Genomic DNA, 24,878 nt, shown 5'->3' on the forward strand with positions numbered 1-24,878 from the left:
ACAAGCAGGGCACATTTGAATGCAACCGCAGGGTTTTGAGTGAGAGCAATACCAAATCTAGAAGTGAAATTAATAAGACCACGCTCTTATATAAAGATAGGAAAAAAACTCATTTACATAGAAGTTTGAATGTAGAAAAATGCAATGAAATAATGAGAGATAGATAATGAGGCAAATACAAATATAATAAAAGTTCCTGTGGAAATGAGGAAACATATAATTCCATTAGATAATTAATCAAAAATGCTTTAAACAAAACAAAATCATTACTTACTGGTAGTTTCTACCCTCCCCTGTATGTTAAAGTACTTTCACATATCCTGTCCCTAGGTTGGAAAATCATCCAATCAGCATGTCTGTTTGACTTTTTCAATATGTCCCTCTACTTTGCTGTAGGTGACTTCAAATAAGGAAAAGCCAGGGACGCACACACAGACAAATGCCCCCATGCACAAAAAGTCAAAAATCTCCACACACTCACACAACCCCCCACATACCCTAGTAAACATTCAAACCCACAGCCTTCACTTAGCTCAGTGCCTTGTCAGTCCTTCTGTGTCTTATTTTAAGTTGCAGTCATCAATAATGGATGTGATGAGGGGAATAATTGATGGGACCCACAGCTTCCTCTAATGCTGCTTAGTTTGACGGATGAAGGGACAGCAGGAACTCTTTGGTGAAACCGTCCTCCACCCACCCACCCACCCACACTCATATACACTCACACTTAGTTTGATGGATGGATGAACAGCAGGAGCTCTGCGGCTGGATCTTTTTCAGCACTTATTCAGCAGTTATTATCTACATCATTTGGAGCTATATTAATAAACTATTGCCCAGGAACCCAATGATGGGCTTTATTCTTCATTCTGTGTTGGAGGTGAAACGCTGCTACGACATTTGTCTACTAACCAATAGGAATGCAGCATGTCATTATGCCTGCATCAGGCAGAGGCTGAGGAGCAGAGAGCACACAAAGTAAACAGGTTTAGGTCAAATTAGTCACTTTTACTGAGGTTTGAAGGGGTCATATACTTGGAGGCAGTTTAAAACAGGCAGACACAATCAGACACGGAGCAGGCAAAATTACAAAACCAAAAATCCAAGCCACAGGTCATACACTGAGAGACCACACCAGGAAAAATGCAAGTGAGCTTGTACATGACAATCTGGGTCTGAACACTAGACTGAACACACTATATGAAGGTTCTTACCGAGTCAGTCTGAGATTTGCTCGCTGGTAAAAGAAGGGGAGGAGCGTCTCACTGTGTGTAGTTTGCCAGATTTGGAAGGAGTCATTAAGAATGAGCGAATCATCTACAGGTGCCGTGATCCACCGAACCAAGTGCCCTCAGATGACCCGCTTTATGAACGAGTGAAATTAATTTAGAGGATGAATCATGAAGGAGCAAACAGGGCACAGAAATATATATGACCACTCAGACAGAGACGACAAATGTACAACAACGGCTCAAGGTCAAACTTTAAAACTCAGTCTAAAGCAGATATATTAATGTTGTACCTCAGAGGGACTCGTGCCCTATTGATGACCCAGATCCCCAAATGGACCCTGTGTCTTTGTCCAGTCTCTGTGTGCATGTGTCTACATGTGTATATGCATGTGTCAAGACCAGAGGAACTAAAACAGCTCTCTTAGCATTAAAAAGTCTGCTCTTGCCTTCGGAGATGTTGCCGTCATTTTATGTGCAGCGACATCTACTAGCTACGGCAAGGCTATTTAAAAACTGTGGAGAGGGCACAGGAGGGTGTGAGGGAATACAGGGCCATGGCATAAGTGTGTGCTGGTTGTCTATGTAAATCTCTAAGGGTATTGTTCCCTCTCCTGTTTCAAAATCTAGCTTTAGTCCCTAAAGCCAAAAACAAAACATTAACCAACATGTCACACAGCAAAACTGATAGCATCTGACTGTTTCCTCTCTATCGTCCCCCAAGCACAAGTTTGACAGGGAAATCATGTTTTAATGTATTCTGTTTTTTTTTTACACACTGTCGAATTAGCTCTACATTAAAAAGCATAGCTTACCATGGATTTCTATTTTTATTTTTACTTTTATTTGCAGTCTTTTTCGTGTACATTGTGCTTGAGTGTAGGTACAAGCAGTGTGTTCTCTGTGGTCAAAGCTGTGGTAGACTTGGCTGGTTCCTCAGGAACATGACTGCCATGTTCGAAAAAACAGAGCAGCCATCTGTCAGGTTTCATGCACGTTGTTTCAGCTGTTTAGCATTTGTGGTGCATGACTTGCAAACAGATCTTTCCATGTACACATATGTACAAACACAAGTATGGAAGTGGTTGGCATTGTGTGGTTGTGTGTAGGATTGTGTTTGCACAGGTGTAGGTTTAATGCAAACACTTCCCTCGCTGTGTGTTCTCTTGTGCATGACCATGGCGGTGACTGAACGTGTTGTCTCCACACTTGGCTGCTATTCATTGGCATGTACGTGATTTGTGCGTACACTGTTTTTCCAACTGTCAATGTGCCTTTCAAGGACCCATCACGAGTGACAATGGTGGAGAATTTCTCACTTTATCTTATAGTTTTCTACGAGTTTGGAACAACTACACATGATAAGTCATTTTTATTATTCATTCTTTTTCGCATGAATAATAATCAAAAATTCAGATGGAAATAAAGAATACTAATGTTCTGTGTAGATTTAGTTATCTGCAGTGCATTATTTTAACAATTGCGTCTTTGCTATTGTATAATATTACCAGGGTGTATTTTAAAGGCACATTTCAAATGGGACATGACCATTCGAAGGCTCATATCTTCAATTCTCTTTCTATAAACTGCTGGCTGCACTTATATAACCCCCGCTCTCTTCTTTCTCTTTAATTTTATCCTGCAACCTTTCCACTGTGCTTCTTTTAAGTAGCCTGCCCCGAGTTGTTTCTTTAAATAACCACTGAGTCAGTCAGAGATGCTGTGTTCCAGAAATAGTTGTATTTTGCTGTGAAGAACACATCTGCTGGATTTATTCATTTAAGGATTAAAACTGTTCACAAATATTCTCCCCTGCTGCCACGTCTGCCTCTAAAATGCAGAGGTTTCTTTTTCGTAAGGCTTGGCTCGGATTAGTTTGGATGAGACCATTGAACTGCTGCTTCAAGACAGGGAGCTGGAAAGGACCATGTGAACCCACACACACTTTATCTAGACATTCAGACAAGAGTAATGAACCTGACTTATGTGTATATTCACACAAGTCTCCTAATTGGCGATTGGAGGAAGACTGTTAACCTTTGTCATGTCATTAGTATTGTTTCCAAAATGACAGATGCCTCATCCAAAGTGGCACTCAAGATGTATAGTGTAAATATCCCAGGGGCCCATTTATCAACCTTTCAGCCTTCTGACACCAAAATCCCACCATGTATATCAAAAAGGAATTTGATATACATGGTGCACACCGCAGGTAAATGAGGGTAATAACTCCCTGCTGTCTAATTTGCATTTAAAATGTTATTCATGACATATATTGACCATTCTTGACGAACAAATGAATATACAAACGAGAGCTGTTGTCACTGTGAAGCTCTCTGGGTGTTTGATACTTTGACATATGACCATACCACTCAAAGAGTATATGATCCTCATGGACCTTAAGGCATTGCGAAAATGTCACACACACACCCGCACACACCCAACCACCTTTCTATGCCTCATGTCATGTTATTGCCAGCGATCAAAACGTATATCTATATATATATGTGTGTGTGTGTGTGTGTGACTATATGGAGTGTAAATAGTGTTTGCTTAAGACCTCGTTGGTCAAGCTAATACACAAATACTTTGCACATAATTCTGTTTATGCTGGGTTGATGATTAATAGGCTATCAAATTGCTAATGGATGGAGAAACCAGGAAGAAAACACAATTCATAAATTACCATTAGGTGGAGGACAGGGTCAGATTACTTTGAACTGTAGGCACTGAATTGGTTCTGAATACATGTCATTTTTGCAATTAGGGACTTAATCCATAGTTTTACAAAACAATGTAAACTAATGTGATAAACCCACAGTTTTTTTCTTCTTTAATTTTGGTGAGTTAACTGAGAAGGAAACTTACCTCTAAGTGTTTCTCTAGATTTGAAGTAGAGGTCTTTGCAGATGACAGCGATTGATTGAATGAGAAGTACCTCGTATGTACTGACATCTGGCCACATTAAAGAAAGTATACCACAACCACAATCTTTGCGGAGCTGTAGAGCTCTGCTGTGATACCAAGTCCCAGATTACGATTAGTTTTCAAAATCCTATGTAATCCTAAATTCTATGAGGAAGATGAATAAATCTTATTAGAAATGTTCCTAAAAAGTCAGAGGCTCAGCATGACGTGAAACATTGTATTGTAATTTCAAAGCAGTGCACAATGATCCGTTGTGTTCACACTGTCACACAAGTACTTTTTTTCAACTGAAGATTTATACACTGTCCTGTGATGTATCTGCAAAACACGCTTGAGTAGTTGAATGCATTTACAAAAGCCTTGGTATGAAGAAATGTGTTATGTGCGAGAGGGTAGAATAAATAATACCCTTGTCAGTGCATGTTTGAGGAGATGTGCACTTTGGTTGACCTCTAAAGTCATTCAGGATTTTGCATTAGGTGAACTCCCACTGAACCGTTGTGAGGGGTTGTGCTCTGATTAAACCTCTGTTGTTACCACAACTAATACATTACTCTCTCAACTGAGGTCTATTTATTCTATTTAGAAAGTGGTGTCAACAAATTCCGATGTGAAGGAGATTGCTTTCATATCACACTGGTCTTTAAATACTTTTTTCTACATCTGTAATTAACATAATTTAGGATATTTTACGGGTTTTTGTCAGAAGTCTGCTTTTCTTTTAAACTGGTGAATGAGACAACTACCAAGAACCTGGTGTATATTTGTTTGTGTTTCTCCAGTGAACCGTTGCATGGTTAAAATTTGTGCGCATGTGTCAGAGGGATTACCTTTTTTTTAAATTTATTTTTTTAAATGTCTCACTTTTCTTTACCTTAAATGACTTCATATTACATGGTATTTATCTCTCGGGTCCACATTACATGCTTCTAAAGTGTAATGGGAGCCGTTACAAAGAAAGCACGACAAACACTCAACTTCAAAGACACTAAAAATGAAAAGAAGAGCTAAGCCTGTAAAGAATTGGTAAGTATACAATGTTTAGCCCTCCCAGAAGTGGCTCTTGTGTATCACACCACTTCAGACAGTTGAGCGGGCTGATGTGCGCATGCTAGAAATCCCCCTCTTCACTGTCACTCGCTGAGCCACTGCTGCACTCTCCATCAACCCCAAGTGGATTTGTTTGGAAGTATTTTTTGTTCTCTTTGCATCATGCAGACTTATGCAAGGGGTGGTCGGCAAAAGAGTCGGTGAGGATACTGGTTTATATATTCATTCGTCTCTGGTGCATTATATCAAAGGATGAGCTCAGGATAAAGACATTACAGGCTGGTGTCAGAATGAATAAAAGATTTTTATAATGAATTATCCTGCTGTTACTTGTACTGTACAACAGAAGAATCACCCAGTGTTTCAAGTTGTTAAAAGTAGTTTAACTGTGATGTTCCTAGTGGCCCTGGTACATTTCAGTAACATGTTACGCTACATGGTTTTTGTCTACTGGACATGTGTGACCTAAATTCAAACACTTGTTTTTCATGTGAAAATGCATCTTACGTTATTTATTTATTAAGTCAAGCACAGACAAACTACAGATCTAAAGGCAACAGTTGCTTCTTTGAACATCCTGGCTCTCACTCACATTTCCTCCGGGATTTAAAATGAATATATAGTGGCGTTTCTGTTTCATAGATTTAACCTCTTAAAGGATGATCCCAAAGATCTTAAAGGATAGAGCTGATCACTCGGATGTGCTATAAAAGCTCAAATCATCACTCTTTTAATTAGTATGTTTATTATTCTCCAATAAGAGCTTACTAATAAGGGATAATGTTTTCATTGCTGTTTGTCTGTTTAACTGTCGGCAGGATTACGCACAACTACGTAACTTATTTTCTTGAAAGTTTGTGGAAGGTTATCCCAAGAAAAACCTTTGGTGGTTTAGGGTGTTTGTTTTTTCACTGACTTTCCAATTGAATAATTCATGTATCTTGATAAAAAAAAATCTGGCACATTGAGGGGAATGATATCTGTGAGTGAATTCAGTGAGGCTTGATTGAATTGAAGGAGACTGTTGGGCCCTGACAGCGGTATGCAATCTGCTGTGTGTCATTCATGTTAGTTTAGATACGAGGGCACCTAATGTGTGTGTAGTTGACTGTTCCAGTACATACAATAGTAATGGCAGTGTACACAAGAGAGCCACAACCATGACACTGGCAGAAACTGCTCCATCTATTACTCTTCATTACAGTAACCAGCTTGTTGTATGTCAGGGGGAAGCTCTCATGTCCTAATTAACAGATTTGATAGTTTCCCAGGATTGTGTTCCCCACAGTACTATTCAACTAAACATGTTCCAACTGAGCCACTGAAGATTTCGAGATAGTGACTGGATTCCATGAAGAGACACTTATGGGGGGAAAAAGGACATCGATTGGCTACAATTGCAGTTTCTGTGGGGATGGATGGGTAATGTGTTGTGGTCTTTTTTCTCTGGGCTCTCAAGCCAACTCATTAAATGAATTGAACAATTAAGCTTGGAGGTAGCATGTTCCCTGTATGAACTGGCACTGTCTCAAACACTACTGTTCTATGTTCGTATCCATTCACACATTTGTGTATGTCCGTGAAAAATCTACATGAATTCTGGCACATTACAAGGCTTCTCTCCTCCTTATTGTGTTATTGTTTCTCAGTCCCAAGCAAAGTCGTCATCAGTTTTTAAATAAAAGCTAAATATAAAAAAAAGTGCATTAAAGAAGGCAGAGGTTTCAGTTTAATGCAATTAAATCCAAGTGGAATATAATAGCAACAAATTTTGACTATTTAAGATGCTGCCGTTCAGGCACAAGCCGCATGACAATGAATAAGTTTCACTCAATACAAGACACAATGGCTGGAAATGGGGTTATAATAAAATTTAATACCACTTTCCTTGAGGCCGCAGCAATTTTCTTGACATTGTCCCAGTAGTAGTTCGATTTTATGTTGTATTCCTGTTTAAAGACCTGAAAACAGAACGTTCAAATACTGAATGTTATAAAATAAAATGTGCAGGTTCATGTTATGATCAAAGTCAATAAAGTTGTCCCGTGGAGATTTATTGTTCACACTATGCACACCCATGAGCTCCGACAAATGCTCTGTACAAAATATAAGAACAATAAGGTCTATGTTTTTCTCTATCTTAATTCAAGAGCACGGCCTTTCAGGTTGAGAGTAGGATTTATTGATTTCATGTTCTGATTTTGTTGTGCCCTCACTCAAAGCACTCTCACTCAAATTGCCCCTGCTTGTGCTCAAATGTTGCCCTTGCACCTCAGATATTGTTGCTTGGACAGTTTCCCTGAGCTCTGCCTGTATGTGTGAAATGTCTGCTCTCAGATTTCTCTTGGATTTCTCTTCTGCTCTTAGATTTTTGTGAAAAATTCCCCCATTCGTAGAATGACAGTTGTGGTTGTTATCTATGGGCCTTGGTTATTACGCTTGTGGTCTTCTTCTAGTCTTTCAGCTTAGTATGTCCTCCTGGCACATTGCACCATATTCTTTTGAGATAATACCACCTGTAGATCAGTGATATTGACATGACACATATGCACATGTATGCAAATGTATATGTGCCCACTCAAGAAAAAACACCATCCATAACCCTAGAGGTCACAAACTCTACTGGGAACATAATAATTTAACACTTAAATCCAAAGAATATATGTATTGTTACCCCCCCGAAAGACAACACATTTAGTTGTTTGATAACAACATATTCTAACCATTTTTAATGAATATATCTTAATAACAAAATTTTGTCCCCATTTGACCAGCACTGTTATAAGAAAGCCTGTTGAAATGATGATGAGTTAGAAGAGTTGTCAAGACGCACCAGGGGAACGCACTGGCAGGCTGTGGTTGGATGCAGAGACAAACCTCCAATAAATATTGTATGATGCCTTAAATAATAGATAAGGAAGCAGGAGAAACACACGACTCTGCAGGGACACACACTCACACACACACTCACACTCACACAAACATGAATTTACAGCTACACACCGGGATATGATTAATAAGTGAGAATAATTGGTGTATGTGGAAAAGTAATTGGGATGTTCTATATCAGTCTGTTGAAATATAGGTGAGATAGAGGAAATGAGAGACGGAATTAACAATAAACCTCACCCAGAAAGACACATACACACCTGAAGCACATATTTGCATTTTATTCAAATATAATTTTTTTAGTGCTTTAGGGTTTAGTGCTTCCTTGTTCAAGTTTATACTTTAACATTGAGTAAAACAGGAACCTCCACTTGCAACAAGACAAATCTGCCATTTTGTGAATTGGTGTGATATTTCTTTGTGTCAGTGACGTAAAAAGACCAAAGCTTTCAATGGCAGCTGAGTATATAAATAATTTTACTGTCCTAGGAATTATTTTAATAGTTAATCTGTCTTGCTTTCTGCCTGTTGCTGCATCACCCTTTTCCTTCTCATTGCTACTGGCTGAGCAGATAGGATTTCTGTTTCTGTCTCCATCTGTGTTCAAGCAGAATTGTTCAGCATCGAGTCTGTTTCTCAGGGGAACGCTGAGTCGACCACATCATCACTGTGCAGCAGCAGCAGCTCAGGGTCCAGTATTGGGGAGATGCACACTGGCAGTTGAAAACCACACTCTATGAAGACGGATATGGGCGACCTGCACAAAAAAGGCGAAAAGAAAAATATGGTGGAGTGTAGCAAACAATATATCTCAAAAACTTTGTGACCTTTGAGTTGCCTGTCTCTGGAAGAAAGCATGCTTGCTCACCCGTGCTGCGACATTGAGCTCTGCCTGGTGAAAAGCTGACAACTACACTTAAGCATTCTTCGACACTTCATTCCTGTTTAAAAACCTTGTAAAGCCTCTCAAGCCCCTGGAAACAACACTGGGCTGTGTGGCCGTTTACCATTGTGACCAGTGTCAAAACACAGCAACTTCAATTTAGATCAAATATATGAAGTTATTATTTCCATGCCAGTTGTGCATAGTCAACTAAAACATGTGGCATGGACATTCATGGTAGGAATTGCAAACTAATGGGTTGAGTAAGCAGCTCTTATAAAAGTTAAAAAAGTGACTTGAGTTTTTGGATCCCTCATCGATTCACACATTCAAAAACCCGTCTGGCGAGGACTTTACACCACGAGCCAAAACTATTACACCACTTCAGCACCCTGGCGTTAAAGTACATTCTGTTAGTTGGACATTTCTCCATTGTTAAAAGTTGGGAAATAATTTAGCCAAATTTTAAAAAACTATTTCTATTGTTTTTTTGTTTTTTCATTGGTGTACCCAAATAGGCTAATTCCTTTTACGCAGAGATGATATTATAATGATCTTATTATCTCTACTAACAGTTGGTAAGACATCAAGCTGATATATTCCTTTAACTGTTGTTGTCTATTCATCAAAAGCATAGGAACGCTTAAAAATGCAGTCATCAATGTCTCTATGCACTGATAAATGTATAATTTTTCTTCTCAGTAAAACTATTTGTGCATTTGTCTTCCTACGTCCTGCTTTTCACAGCCTCTCAAAGAAGTCAGACAACCAGAGTGTCTCATCATTCTATCAATCAGTCACTCATTCAGGCAGACAACCCACATCATAGATTTTCATTTGTAACAGTCTTATCGAGAATAACGGCAATATAAGCAACCTTCTACTGTACATTTATTTTAAAGCTAACAGAAAACACTTCCAGCTTCATGGTCACTCATTTCATGATGGTAATAATCAGGTGTTCTGACCTTTTTCTTTCCCTGTGATGCTTGTTGCGTAAATGTCTGGCCTCCCATGTCATTACTTGCACTGAACTGGAGAAAAGTAGAGTTTGGAAAGCTGATTCAAACGGCTGTCTCTTAAGTTTTAGTTCAGCTCCTGACAGTGTGAAAACAAGTGAGAAAGAAATAATGTCAGGACTATGACTTGGAAATTAAACTTTTGCTGTTGCACACTGAACCCATGAGGTGTGAACCTGATGCACCTGCAGTGTGCTGGCTGTTGGAAAATCCTGGCATGGTTGGCTGGGCTGTGCAGCCAAACAAACATCAATCTGGGATAAGGTGCTGCAGGAAATGCTTGAATTTCTCGTGTGTGTGTGTGTGTGTGTGTGTGTGTGTGTGTGTGTGTGTGTGTGTGTGTGTGTGTGTGTGTGTGTGTGTTGTGTGTGTGTGTGTGTGTGTGTGTGTGTGTGTGTGTGTGTGTGTGTGCATGAGCACAAGCGTTGCATACCTGCCTCGGACTATTCATCTTCATTTTATCCACCTTAGTTTCTGTGTGTATATGAGAGGATGTGCATGTGTTTGGCTAAAAGTTGCTGCGATCCAGCTCATGACTCATTTGCTGGCAGTGTGCAAAGTGTCTTGCAGACGGCAGCAAACAGGGAGCATCGGGAGAGACAGGTAGTGCAGTGGGACACAGGTTATGAACTGTGCTTCCAGACGATCTGATAGTAGGATGACTCAACCTGCTTCAGATATGAGGACGCTGCTTCTCCTTCTGTTCAGTCTAAATATAGGAAGGTGAGCTGCTCTGCATATGCTAGTTACATTTAGCTGCACTTTTCCCTTTGTTTTTGAAAATGGACACATTTCACCCAATTAGGAGTCAGGGATCAATAATACTCATTAAGAATGTTCTCATTAGGAACCTCAGAACTGCAACTAAAGTGAGAGGACTGAAAACACTCTTTAAGACTGTTCCCATGTCCCCAATGGCTAGTTTGACCATGACACCGAGAAAAGCAAGAGGGGGAGAGAGGGAGGCAAATACCTCTTTTACACCATAATTAGCAGCTTTATGTTTGTTCATTTTAAATCCTGTTAAACCCGCTTAAAAAAGCCAATTGACTTCTTCACCTAAATTAGACCTATTAAGTTTTTAAGTCATGCAAAAATGCAAAAGTGGTTTCTCTGAATTGAAATGCAACAGGTCCATTGTGAGCTAAAGGGACGATGTTCTGGGCTGCACTTCTGTTATAGATAACAGCCTTTGCTAGTTTGGGCATTGTTTTGGTGTCCCATAAAAGCTATAAGAGTGGATAAGGCATAGGTGCAACAGTTGACCCTTCTGAGGTTTCCCTTTCCCATCTTTACTTGACTGTTTGATTATGATTATATCCAAAGAGTGAAAACAAAGAATGGATCTTAACTTCTCCTCGGCTGCCTCCACTGAATACTTAAAATGTTGATGTTTCTATTGAGAAAAAAATGACTCATCAAATATTTATGGAAAACTCTGAATATCCTGTGCCAGTGCCTATTACTTCCCTAAAATAGTCATACTACTCTGCCTTGAAATGGAATGGGAATAAATACTGTATTATGTCCCACATATCCACTGTGCAATGCTAAACTCTGCTTCTCTGTGTTTTCAGTGTTTTACTGAAAGCTGAACTCTGGTTATTAGGTGAGCTGTTTAAGGGCATCTAGTGAGGCCAATACAGCCACATAGGACAATTGGAAAGAACAGTTTCATAATTTGATAAATCAATAAAAAATAAATGGAAATGAAACTAAATGGGTAAACTACGTGTCGTGAAGAAAAAACATATCTGCATTGAACCATATTCTTTGTGTGTTTCCAGCAGTTTTTCTAAAGAAAACAACTGTTAATCCAAACACCTGCCATCTGTGATCATCAATCTGGCAACCGTCTCACCAAAGCTGCCTTGGCAAACAGATCCCCTTGTCAGTGGAGAATCCGATTTTTTTCCCCCTTGTAGTATTTAACTCAGATACCAGCAGGTTTGGAGCAGTGGGAAACAGTGGGAGGAATCAAGCGGAAAGAGTGGGAGTAGATACTGAAATAGTCATTTATTTTAATTTGTCTGCTTACTGGCTCCAACGAACAACTAAAGAGACAGTATTTTTATAATGTATGGTGTTCAAACGAGAGTGCAAATGTTACTTCAGGGATTACGATTGAGCTTTTGGGCATGAATTCATGTGTGTGTGTGTGTGTGTGCACATTTTAGTCTTGTCGTCCTTGCTTTTCTTCCCTTTCCCCCACTTTAGCCTCTCTCGCTCTCTTTTACACACAAAATACAAAGCTCCTCCGACTGTGGACTCCACACCTGTTAAAGAAGAATGTGTCTCCTCAGGTTTACAGTATAGTGCAGTAAATGTGGATCACCTCCAATGAAAGAGCTGAGCAGAAGACTTGAGTGCTATGGAGTGTGTGTGGATGTGTGTAGAACAGGTATTTTTCATGTTGTGGGGACCCTAAAATATGTTCACACAGTCACATTATGGGGACCTGTCTTTATTATGGAAACCATGATGTAAATCATAAAATATTTAGCTTAAGACATGTTTAACGATAGGTTATGATTAGGTTAAAGGTTAGGTCAAATTCTGGTTTAGGTTAAAGTAAGGGTTAGGCAAGTAATGACTGTGTTTGAGGAAAATCTGGTTCTATTCAGGCAAAACTGAGGTCCTGGTTAAGGTCAGGTCAAAGACGTGAATTGTGATCAGGTCAAGGATGTGGTTAGACATTAGGGATAAGGTTATGTTCAGGCTGTTCACAATGAATGGAAGTCAATGCACTGTCGAAACACGGATAGCTGCATAAACCTGTGTTTGTGTGTGATTCAGGATATGAGGTGTCTCAATAGTGCATCAACAGTTATATTCAACACTTCATCCTCGAGAAGCCTCTGAAAGCCGGAGCTCGGTCATATTGTTTATCACCAGGCTTTTCCCCCATGGTTTTTCATAAGCTTACGTCCTAACATAGCATCGGGCAGGGAGCTTTAGATACTCAAATACATGTTGTGTCCTTTGGGAGCAAACATAAGACTATTAGAGCCGATTTAGAAACCCTATGAAAAGGAGAGCCAAGTTACTTAGAAGCAGACACAAAGGGATTTGGATGTCGTCCTTGTGGAGGACAATAAGTGTGTGTCCATGTGAGTTGACCTTGAATTGGACAGATAACAAGTTATAAAGCTTTACAAACAATAAAGTAACTCTTTATAGCACGACTAAGAAAACAATATTGATTAATTAAGCCTGTTGAGCCAAATGTCAACGTATTTTTAAGCTGTAAAAAGTAAATACGTTTTTTTTTTTTTTCTGTCAATGAGTTGTTTAACAGATGTATAAAGGAGAACATACGTTTAAGATTAATCCTCTTTTGTTTCACATCTTTGCTATTCTCCTCTAGGCAAAAGGTTCGGATTTAAGAAAAAGGGGGGGAAAAAAACGCAGTTGTGATTAAACTTTATTTCTTTTCTCAATCTTCTCGGCTCTCTCGCTCACTACCTCCAGCAAGACTCTGCAGACTCGGGCAGAGACAGATACATAAATCATCTCAGGAGGGTAGTTGCCCAGAGAAACAGACTTGAATCATAGGAAGGATTATATACAACTCCAGGTTTTAGCCCCAGGCCCTCTGATAGACTGGTGCCATAGCAACCGCAAGTTAGTGTGAGTAAGTAGTCCTATTGTGATCAGTCTAAATTATTTTGTAACGTGCCTTTTGATTGGGCGGGTAGACTTGCGTCAGTGTCGGGCTGGGATGAGATTACGTGGGAGTGCTTCGCCATGTCAGATAACAGTTCTCTGTGTATGTGCAAGTGCAGACCCTGCAGAGGAGGAAGAATCAGCAGGCTCAGAAACATCTGGGGCAATGCGCTGAGATGGGAATACAATTGATGAATAATTAGATGAAATAAAAACCCACAAATTATTGGATTTTTGGGGCAGAGTAATTCCTGCAAGCAAGCAAGGGAGGAAGAAATGGTGAAATCTAAATCCAACGGTCATATACTGCACACATTAATCACAAGTATGACTCAAAAGAACTTCAAACGGGAAAACAAATACCTATAATTAACTACTCAACAATCAATCACAGAGCAAAAAAAAAAAATGGTTTAAAAGAGCATAAGTCATACGGTCTGCTCTGCATGCCAATACATCACACAGGAAGTCAATTGGGAGGGCAGAAGAGGATCGAGTGTTCTAATTTGATTTTAATACAATTATACAGAACTCAATGCAAACTGTAGCCAAAAAATGAATGGGCTGATAAGTGATAGGTTATATGGTGTTAGTTTCAGTGGTACTCCATGAGGAAATATAATCAAATCCATGTTTTTACATACATACCTCCATTAACTACCATGTATCCTTTGAGGGCCGCAGGCGGATTGGAGCAAATCCCAGTATCACAGGACTGACATACAGCGACAAACAACCATTCTCATTCACATTCACCCCAGTTGAGTCTCCCAATAACTCATGCTGCTTGTGTTTGGACTGTGGGAGGAAGCCAGACACACACAGACAAAAGGATAACTTACAAATATGAGGTTCAAACCTTCTTGCTGTGATGCAACAGTGCCAACAACTTCACCATCATGCCACATCCATGCAATGCATTAAAACTATGTGGAATCTTGAATCTCAAAATCGCCATATTTGACTCATCATATGGGTGCAGCAAGTTATCTTTAAACATTATCTTATATCTTCATGTTTAAAAGATTTGTTTACAATACATTAATTCCAGCAGTTGAGCAAAAGCTGCCGACAATAAAGTCCATTTTGTTATGGCCAAGACAACAGCTCAGATACACTTGAGGAAGACGAGTTCAAAATTGGTGCCAAGTAAAAGAGATGTTTGGTATTGGTTGGCCTATGTTGTGGCCTTTAATAACTGGAGTTTTTATACAGTAAATAACAACACCAGTACTGACTGAACTAATTCAGTTTTTTTGTTTGTCCTGTTTTCCTTAAATAAAACCACAGTCAGTCTAGTTATTTGAGGTTTACAGTATTTGTACCAGCTTCTTTTTAGGTTGATATGGCCCACAGGAAACTGAACTGTCATATAAAGGGGAAAAATAGTCTACCACTAATATTCTGTCTCTTTTTCAACAGTGAGAATTTCTTGTTTTTTAAACTAAGTTTGGATCCAGCCTTTGTTCGTCAACAATATTTCCTCTCATTTGAGCCGTCTTGTCATTGTCTCATCTTGTCATTGACAAACTCTTGTCATAGGTTTTGAGGTTAACACTTTTACTTTAGAAAGATATGTGCTGCTCCTGTCTGTATTTTAACCGTGTCCTACAAACCAAAAAAGTTAAAACTGAGACGAAGGTGTGTTTTCTTTTTTTCAGTGAAATCGACATAGCACAAATTCCAAAAGTAAAGGAATAAAACCCCTCTGCTCTATCAATAACACATAACACACCTCTTTTCTCTTTCCTGCCTCCACACTCCTCTTTTACCCACTGTCTCTTCATCATTTGGAATCTTTTTTGGGACCTCAGTCAAAGTTTATAAATTCTACTTTTGGAACAGGAAATGGGACAGGTACACAAAACCTATAAAATATTCCTAATATTCCATCTCAAAACAGCTTATCCGGCTCATACCTTCACACTTCCTGTCTCATCTCTCCATCACTTTACCCTCCTGTGCCTCCTCTCATCCCTATGACAACTATGTCCTCTGTACTTCTTTTCCTACACACACAATCATGCGTCCGCGCATAATGATGGATATGAAAATGAAAGATTGTGAACGTTGCCGCGGCATGAGAGAGCAGAGACCAGGCAGATGGAGAGATGGGTGGGGCAGTGACGTTAAAAGGAAATCATAAACGTGGGCGAGCATTAATCCTTCACTCCTATAGTCCATCGTTCAGCTCATTCAGGGAGAGAAGTAAATGAAAAAGTGGCTAAGAGATGGATGGATGGAGAGATTGATGTGTAAATGGGCAGATAGATAGGCGAATGTGTAGATGAATAGGAGAGTGAAGAGATGAATGGACGGATGGTTTGGATATTTAGGATTCACACGTCATTACAGCTGCACACTTAAGAGGGAGAGGAACACCTGTCAGAGGGACGGCTGGAGGAGTGATGGAGGAAAAGGAGGGATGGGGGAGATATTTAATAGATGCAGAGCTTTCACTTATGAAGTGGATTTTGAGAGAACAGCCACCTGGCCAAATACAAATTTATTTTTTTTTCATTTTTGCGTATGTTCTACTTACATCTTTGATAAATTGGCTTATAGTGAACACGTTTGTCCCGGGTCAAAATTATCACTATAAGCCATTGATTACTATTACTGAATTGTGTAGCTTTTGGGAATGTGGAGAGTCCCATCAACTTACCCTCACTTTGACATGTTTTCAACATGAACTCCGGGAAAATGTCTACAAAATTGAGTCGTGACATTTTCCAGGGTTTGATTATAATATATGAAGAACGGAGCAGGTTGTCCGGGTCTGATGCGTTTAAAACAACATGAAAATGTCTGGAAACATTGGATTCAAGTGCCTAGATAAAGCATGCAGGAGGCAGGTCGTGACGTTTAAAGACAATAACTTGATTTTGTTTTATAATGGCGTGGGCCTTTAACGCAGACGGCCTTGAATCTTTGACATTTTCTTCTGCATCTTCTACGTGTATGGTTCCTCTTTTTCATCCTGAGATATTTGCATTATTATTGCTTTTGTCAGTTCTGCGTCAATCTGGTATGAGAAACGTCATCAACCCACTCACCCGTGATAAATCCTTTGGACAATATTCTGCTGTATTCTCAAATGGGTTCACTCGAACCTTTTTATAGACATTTTCTTCGAGGGCAGGGAGGAAAAGTTTTGGACAATCTGAAAATCTCAGAGTTCAGTGCATGACTCAAGCCAGCTGATGATCACGGGATGATTTCTTTGTTTCTCTCTCGTTCTCAAACACTTGTGTCCGTCAGCTGATCTGTGCACAATCTTAGTTACCATTTCCTTTCAGTCCCATCACACGAGGCAAATTATTTAGTGAGGCTATTTAATGGGTTTGTAGTGATGATTAACCTTTTGCGTAGCCAAGAAAAGCCAAATATATCTGGTACTTTAACCCACCACATTACCAGAACTGAGACTAAATGAGCAATTAAGAGCACATCGGTTGTGACGGACATCCTGTGTTCCCAACCTGAGGCTCTTTCACCTGTTACCATGGCAATCTGCAGGGAGGGAGAGAGCGAGAGGAGTGACAAAAAGAGCTATCTGTAGAGAAACAGACGGACTGAGATGGGATAAACAGACTGAAATAGTGGGAAAGAAAAACAAAGCGTGTGTGTCAGTGAGGGAGGCAGCAGCGAGACGGTGACAGTCACACGCAGAGCAAATGAGCGTTCAGGGAGTGCAGTGCTCTCATCGAGGATTCAGCCCCGCGCCTCGCACAATGATAAAGTTTAGATTGCAATATTCGATCCATCAGCTAACAATCCCTACCAAACTCCTTATGCCCTTTCGCATTATAAGCACATTGGTTCCCATTTTAGAATATAATATGGGTTCATCTGTTGGGTGAATTGTGTGTCTAAATGACAATGGAGTGACTCCGTCGATATTCCATTATGCTGTGTAATGTTGGGGCTCTGGAGGACTCCCAGGGAGTGGAAGCGGGAGAGGTAGAGAGCAAAATAAGAAGAAGAACAAGAACTTGTGTAATCCTGGTAGTATTCTTCTCACAGAGTGCAGTTACACAGTACAGTATCAGCAAATGGGATTTGATAGGCATATTATGGATGATTTGTCTCGCTAATATTCACTCCAGAATAAAACGATCCCTGATTGTTTTGCATTTTATGTCTGCTTAACTGTATTGGGGGATATCATTATCATGCTTCTCTAACTTCAGCCCTTTTTTTTTCTCAAATCTTCCTTTTATTTCTGTTTTCCAGCTCTGCACAATTTCAAAATGTCCACGTCTTTCTGTAATGATTCGAGGAACCATCAGGTATTTTATGCCATGGCTCCATACAGCCCTCCTCTTGCTCCACAGCCCCACACCTCTTAGCTCTTTGATTCAATGGCTGATTGTTTCTGCTGCAGTACTTTGGAGAACCCTTGTTTTGTTATCTTGCCATGATAAAGGTAGGCTCAGATAACATGTGATTGTGTGAGTGTGCAGTCTTCAGTGTGTTTACCTCGAGCATGAAGAAATTGCTGTGGTAGATTCTTTGGGGGAGAGGAGGAGAAGGAGAATGATAGAGGAAGGTAGACAATCAGAGAAGAGGAGGAAACTGAGACAACAGATCACGGACCTGCACAGTGCACTCTGTACTCTGTTACTGTTCCACTGCAAATCTAATCTACAAGATATATGATCAACACAATGTTACACTGGAAATCAAAATGAGACACAATCAGGAAAATGTGGTCTGGGGGAAGCTTATAACTCAACAGTTATATTTCATGCCAAATGCAATCGTACAAATCAGCACATGTATGCAGACGCACTTAGAAACGCAATCTTATTGAGGACAACCATTGGCATGATGGATTCCCTAGCCTCTTACCCTATCAGTACGTGTAACTCCACCCATGTTATGGCTGAACTGCCTCTCCCTGCAAATAAAAAAAATTCCTCTCCAAGACAAGCCTACAAACATACAAAATACCAATTTGCTTGCTAAAGCTAAGCAATCAATGTTGTCTAGCTATGAGCAATGACTCCAGTGAAGCAGTAGTAGAGGGCTTCTATGCTCTGGAGATTCTGTACGGCCGCAACCATGGTCGTCCTGCACCATTTAAACCGCGTACACAGGCAGCGGTCTCAGCCAGCGGTTGAAATAGCGTGTGTGTGTGTGTGTGTGAGAGACAGGTCCGAGATGGTTCGAAACACAAGGTTGTGTTACCAACCATGTTCCCAAAATGTCCCCAGCTCTATTCTCAAAAATCGTCCAAAAGTGCTAAAGACAAGTGAGAGGTTTCTGTACGTCTTTTTGCTTCGTGCTGTAGTATTTGCACCTCATGCCTGCAGCCCTCCTCCCACACCAGAAGGTTGTTTAAAATTGGGTAAGCTTGGTAAGCAGTGGGCACATTAGCATGAAATTGATTTGTTTAAATAGCCATAAAGCATTCCTCTGACATGCTTCCCCCTTCATTAAAAAATGCATCATCGTTTATGCTATTTGTGCGACTGTGTACGTCACTGTGGGCATATAGTACTGTGCATTGTTTTTCTGCTGCCTAGTTTATGTCTATTTGCGGTCACTGTCTTTTGGACCCCACTGTGAGTGCAAACTCAAGTGGAAGCGGTACAGTTAAGTGATTGTAGTCATTCAGACAACCTGTTCTCACAAATCACCCCTTCCCTTTTTCTACCTCATTTCTCCACTTAGTCCATGAACATGTACATCAATCATAGTTTTTTAATTAGATATGTTCAACAATTTTATTCCCGGCGCTGCTTGTGGGGAAAGAGGATTCTTCTGTGTTTGAGCTCCCGGTGGCGTGGACCAGAGAGAAGGATGGAGGAGGAGAGAGAGATGGATCCGCAGTAATAATCTGCAAGAGTGGAAGAGAGGGAGAGAGGGAGAGAGCAGGGATTGGGAGAGATGATCCCTCAAGGATGAGGGCAGAGAGATACTGTGCAGGCCGTCAAGCTTCCTCTCTCTCACTTATTCTTTCAAAAGAAAATTTACTTCTGTCTCAGTCAACCATTAATCTTGTTACAGTGACTGACCCCAGGGCAAAGACATGGCCATGTATAAATGCATATACTTCTTAACACATGTGGATGCACGGATACTCACAAATACCACGAGTTCACCACTCCACTTTGAAATTAATATTTCTTGTCCCGTTGAGGCTGTACAATACGACAGACATCCCCCCCCACCTTCTGTAAACTGGGGGACTGATTCCAAGGAACTCTGACCCCATTAAAACTGCTCATTAACGTTACAGATGTCCTGTCATAGCAGTTACTTTGCAGACATTAGTCATATTCACACTGGAGCACAATGACCTGTGGTGAGTTCATGCGATTTAGGAAATCACAACTTATCTGGATTTCCATGTTCCAACACAAGTGTGTTTGTCAAATTAACTGAGTTTACTGGTTTGATTTGCTGAATTGATGATGATGATGAGCTTCCAAAATTGTAACCCTTAATGATAATAACGCTTTATTTCCCCAGAAGTTTCAAATTGTCCTATAAAATCCTCAAGTGAACAAAATAAATGCCAATATTATCGAGATCTAGTTCAGATCTAGTTCAAATATTCTCATGTGACCTGTGATTTGCAAGATACAGTTGGAAATTTCCCATGATGAACAGAGCCATTTCCTAGAGTTTGAGAAACACAGAGTAGCTCTGTGGCTATTAAAAGCAACAGGACCCACACACACACACACACATGCACACACTCACCTGGAGGCTACCCAGTATAACCATTAGCAGCTCAATCGGAGCAATTTGTGGAAAATGACTTTGCTCAAGGGTATATTGGCAGTCATTCGTGGAAGGATGGTGGGGCACAGCTTGCTCCTAAAAAATGAAACAAAAAAAGTTGTGTGATGATATTAAAGGCGAAAGGGAGGAAAGAGAGGGGTGGACGTCCTGTTGAAGTGATTGTAATGTGACAAACGATTAAAGCAGGACACGCTATTGTGATAGGGTTGAGTGCAGGAGAAAATGAGAGAGGGATTGATACAATGAGAGAAGACAAAGGAGTAAGTTTGCTGAGCTAGTGTGTGTGTGTGTGGCTAAAGCAAGTGGGGAGTGTACGGACTAATGTGGAGGGATGGAGTCAAAGTGTTTGTGAGTGAAGTCAACGTTTTTTTTCAGAGGCAGAACACTGTTACACTTAGCTACTTGTCTGACCCCCTATCATGCACCGTTGGAAGTGTAATTCCTTTCAGCGAGGGAAAGAGCGAGAGGGACGGGGGGAAATGAAGGTTGGCAAGCAGCTCAGGGTGAAGTGGTGGGCCAGTTGGTGAAGAGAAGGGGGGAGAGGAAAGCGAGAAAGCAATGGGGGAGTAAGGAGGTAAGGCAGTCAAGACGGATTGATAAGGAAGTGCAGATAAGGACACGCAGCGAGGGGAGACACCGAGAAGAAAAGTCCAGCTGAGTGTGAACATGAACAAAGGACAGGAGAGAGGGAGGGAGGTACGGAAGGTTGTGGCTCATGCTAAGCACCGACAGAAAGTCAGCTGAATTCACACCCAGCATGAATGAGCCTCAAAGCAAGGCAGGATATAGAAAATTGATGGAGAGGAGAGCTAAGATGGGTGTGGAAAAAACTGCGGGAACGGGGGAGAAGGAGTCGGTAGGCAGGGCATTAGCGCATGTTGAACTGAGAGAAAGAGGAGGGGTATGGAGTGTGAACTGCTCGGTGTGAACGTGATGAGAGACATGACAGTTTTCTGTCTGAAATGAGGGAATAGGAGAAGTTGAAATTGGGGCAATGGAAATTAGGAAGGGAAGGAAGGAACCCAGAGGGAAAAAACCCATGGAGGAGGGTCATGATCACAGACTGTATATAAAGATGGACGGCGCTTCACTTCCACTTTATTCTTTGGTCTAAATTGAAGCCAAAATATTCTGGATATGGATCATGCACATTTGGCATCATTTGGAACCAGCCACAAGGGGGCGATCCCAAATGGGGTCCATTTTCATGCACAGTCTATTGTAAAGACAGAAACCCAACATTCATGCTGAGATGTGGATGACTAACATGACGGCTGTTCGATGTGAGCAGAACATGGATGGTAAAGGGAGACTGTACTTCCCAGACTCAGCTCTGACCTTATTGTAGGCGAGATAGCTCACCTCCTGTTTGGCAGACAACCGTCTCTGTCTGAGCATTCTCCTGTGAGCAATTCTCCATAGGGGATGCTCCCCACCCTACCAGGAACTAATGCCCCAGACGACACAGACTCCACGGGGCACTCCCAACTGTTCAATAGCAATGAGGTGGCAATTCCAGGTAGGGAGGATTGTCTGTCAGGAATGCTACAACAAAAAAAAAAGTGACATTTGCTGATGGAGAGGTGGAAAAGGAGGGAAGGGGTTTAGATGCTGAGCTGGAGAGAGGGAAAGGCCCGAAGCAAAATGAGCCGTGAGGAGGAATAGTAGCGGGGCAGGAGTGCTCCCCTGCGAGACGAGAGCGAGAGAGAAGGAGAATGAGCTGGCAGTGCGTGTCTGCCCGGAGGGAGTTAGGGGAAGCCAAAGAGAGGTAACGACAAGTGGGATGGAGAGGATGAGAAACAAGTGGAGGGAGGAGCAGAGTTCAGTGAGCTAGAGGAGCACACGGGGCGCCATGCAGTATGTAAGAGAGGAAAAGACAACGGGGTGGTCAGTGCATTGGGAGGGAAAGTCAAAGTGTGTGTGTGTGTGTGTGTGTGTGTGTGTGTGTGTGTGTGTGTGTGTGTGTGTGTGTGTGTGTTTTTCCCATTCTTGTTTCTTGGCTGTGTTGTAATGCATGTTTAACAGCATTTAGACCATCTGGCACCAAGACTCTCCAGAGAAAGTTTTTTTTCCTAAGTTTAACCCTTAGGTGCTCTTGGCCAATATGTTTTTTTTTGTTTAAAGTTCTTCTAATTTTGCCTTTTTCTTATTGTCTACCTTGTCGATGATTGTTATCTTGCTTTTTGCACAAGATTGTCTATATGACCAGAGAACAAATTTATTTTACTTTGAAATATAGCCTATATGCAGTTGGTCTATATGTTATATGTAGGTGCTTGCATGCCAGTAGTGACTGTGTGTGTGGGCGTTTGTGTAGACATTAAAGCCTCTTGTGAAACCTTGTCAGAGCTTGAGATGTTTACACAGTTATTGTGTTGACATTTCTCCACGTCTGTGCAGCTGACTAATTCTCTCTAAGGTCTGGCAGACAACACATGAACATGCATTGAAATGAGGCTATGCAATCATCAGGAAGAGGAAGCACCAATTGTTTCAGAAATGTGAAGTCTTGCTCTCATCAGCATTGTTAACATGACAAACTCTCTCCCAAACCTAATGTCACACTCCTGTAAAACTACTCTGTTGGGCAACACACGTTGTGGAATGTTTGTTTGGATTTTCATATACAAACTAGTAGTGTTTACCAAACCCAAAACACAGAATGATTACTAATTATCAGAAAAAATATGCAGTAGAACTTAACTAAATGCATCCCTGGTGCCTGGAAACCAATTGAGTCAGCAAAATGATCTGATGACTTCTAAAAACTGAGTTAAAATGCCCAGCAAACATTCAAACTTAGAGTAGTTAATAATTTACTAATTCTGTACTAACCAGCATACATTTTACTGCACAGCAAATTTATGGAATTCTTTTAACAAAATTTAGTCTTTTAGTTCAATTTATAAACTGACCAGCCTATTAAATAGATATGAGTAAGGCTTGATGGTGTAAGGCCTACAGAATCAGATATAAAACTCTTGGGGACTCATTTAAGCACAAAAAAGATTTTTCTCCATCTGCATTCTGCTCGGACCCACAGTGTTGAAACTCTTCCTCTTCAGGCTTTGATGAGTCTGTGTTTTGTTTCTCTGTGGTAATGTCTGCTTGAAGAAGATATCTTTAAATGTTTAAATGAGGAAAATGTAAGTGTTTGATCCAGTCCCAGAAATCTATTTCTACAGGTGATCTTACCAAACGTTGATTTCCCTGTGTGTCGGGGTGTGATGCCTTCATGGTCTCTCTCGTGAAAGACATTACATTTTTTTCCGTAATTGTGCGTAACGAAAGACGTCCTTTGTGCTATTTGAGCCATAAATAAAGGTTCAGCAGGATGGATATGTGTAATAAAATGCAGGGAAATGATCACGAGTAAAAGAAAATCAAAGGTACTGAGCAAAATCAAATGTAGGCAGTGCATTTTTTCTTGTTTAGAAGGCCATGAAGACGCAGGCTAAATCCATTAAGAAGAAAGAGGCAGCTCTATTGGGTCCTATCTCCTTTCTCTGCTCCTCGCTGCAGCAGTAATGGCCTTGTCGTCTTCTTATTCATTTCTGAATTTTTTCTTCTTAATTACTCTCTCTCACTTCCCCTCTCATCTCTGCTGTCTCCTGGTCGGGTTCTTGAGAAATGAAATGCATCAAAAAAACATGCATTTCCTCTTGATCACGTTAATCATGTACCTCTAACATCCTCCCATTGAGCCTGAGAAGGCTGCAGCATTATCATGGAGTCATTGCCAAGTCTAATGTGTACGTTATCATGATGGTTTTTAATGCACCACCATCACATCATGGATTCTGGGATGAGAGGGGTGCATGCATGACAACTTATACAATTATAATGATGCCCACAGCGATATAAAAGTAATTATAATTTCAGTGTTATCATAATTAAAGCTCGAGATGAAAAGTGATGCATGGATTCATGCAAACACAAACAAATAACACACACACACACACATACATTCACTTAAGTAAATTATTCATATTGCACAGATATGTTACAAATATGTTCGTGCACACACACATACGCACACAGCCTTGCATCCAATCTTCCTGTCCATCTCTGCAGTAATGTGTGGCAAAGTTTTTGTTTTTTAATTAAAGCTCTCGTGTTTTCACTGATAAGACATCCAATCAAGTGAAGAGTTTCCACATTGTTAAGATTCAGCTCATGTACTCAGCACAAACAGTGGGGAGAGCGGCTGTGGCACCATATGGAGCAGAATGGAAGGAGAAGGATGGATGGGTGGTGGTGGACACTAGAGAAAAAGCAGAGGGAAGAAACTGTTAGCGATGGAAAGCCAAACCCTGATTAGGAATACAGGGGATGCAGCGACATCTCAAAAATAATCTGTGTGGTAAACAGTGCATGCTTTGATAGGCAGTGGGAATTTGTGGCAGCACCCCAAATGACATAATGTAACACGAGCACAAATTAGAAACTCAATTTTCT

General features: G+C 40.6%; 1 protein-coding gene across 2 annotated transcripts in view; it reads left to right on the forward strand.

Moving 5' to 3' along the window:
- The window catches only part of grid2 (glutamate receptor, ionotropic, delta 2), a 441,472-nt gene that overhangs the window by 196,678 nt on the left and 219,916 nt on the right, over positions 1-24,878 (forward strand). The gene's annotated exons all lie outside the window — the stretch shown is intronic.

The sequence above is a fragment of the Hippoglossus stenolepis genome, chromosome 9 (genome assembly GCF_022539355.2).
Source record: "Hippoglossus stenolepis isolate QCI-W04-F060 chromosome 9, HSTE1.2, whole genome shotgun sequence".
Classification (NCBI taxonomy): Eukaryota; Metazoa; Chordata; class Actinopteri; order Pleuronectiformes; family Pleuronectidae; genus Hippoglossus; species Hippoglossus stenolepis.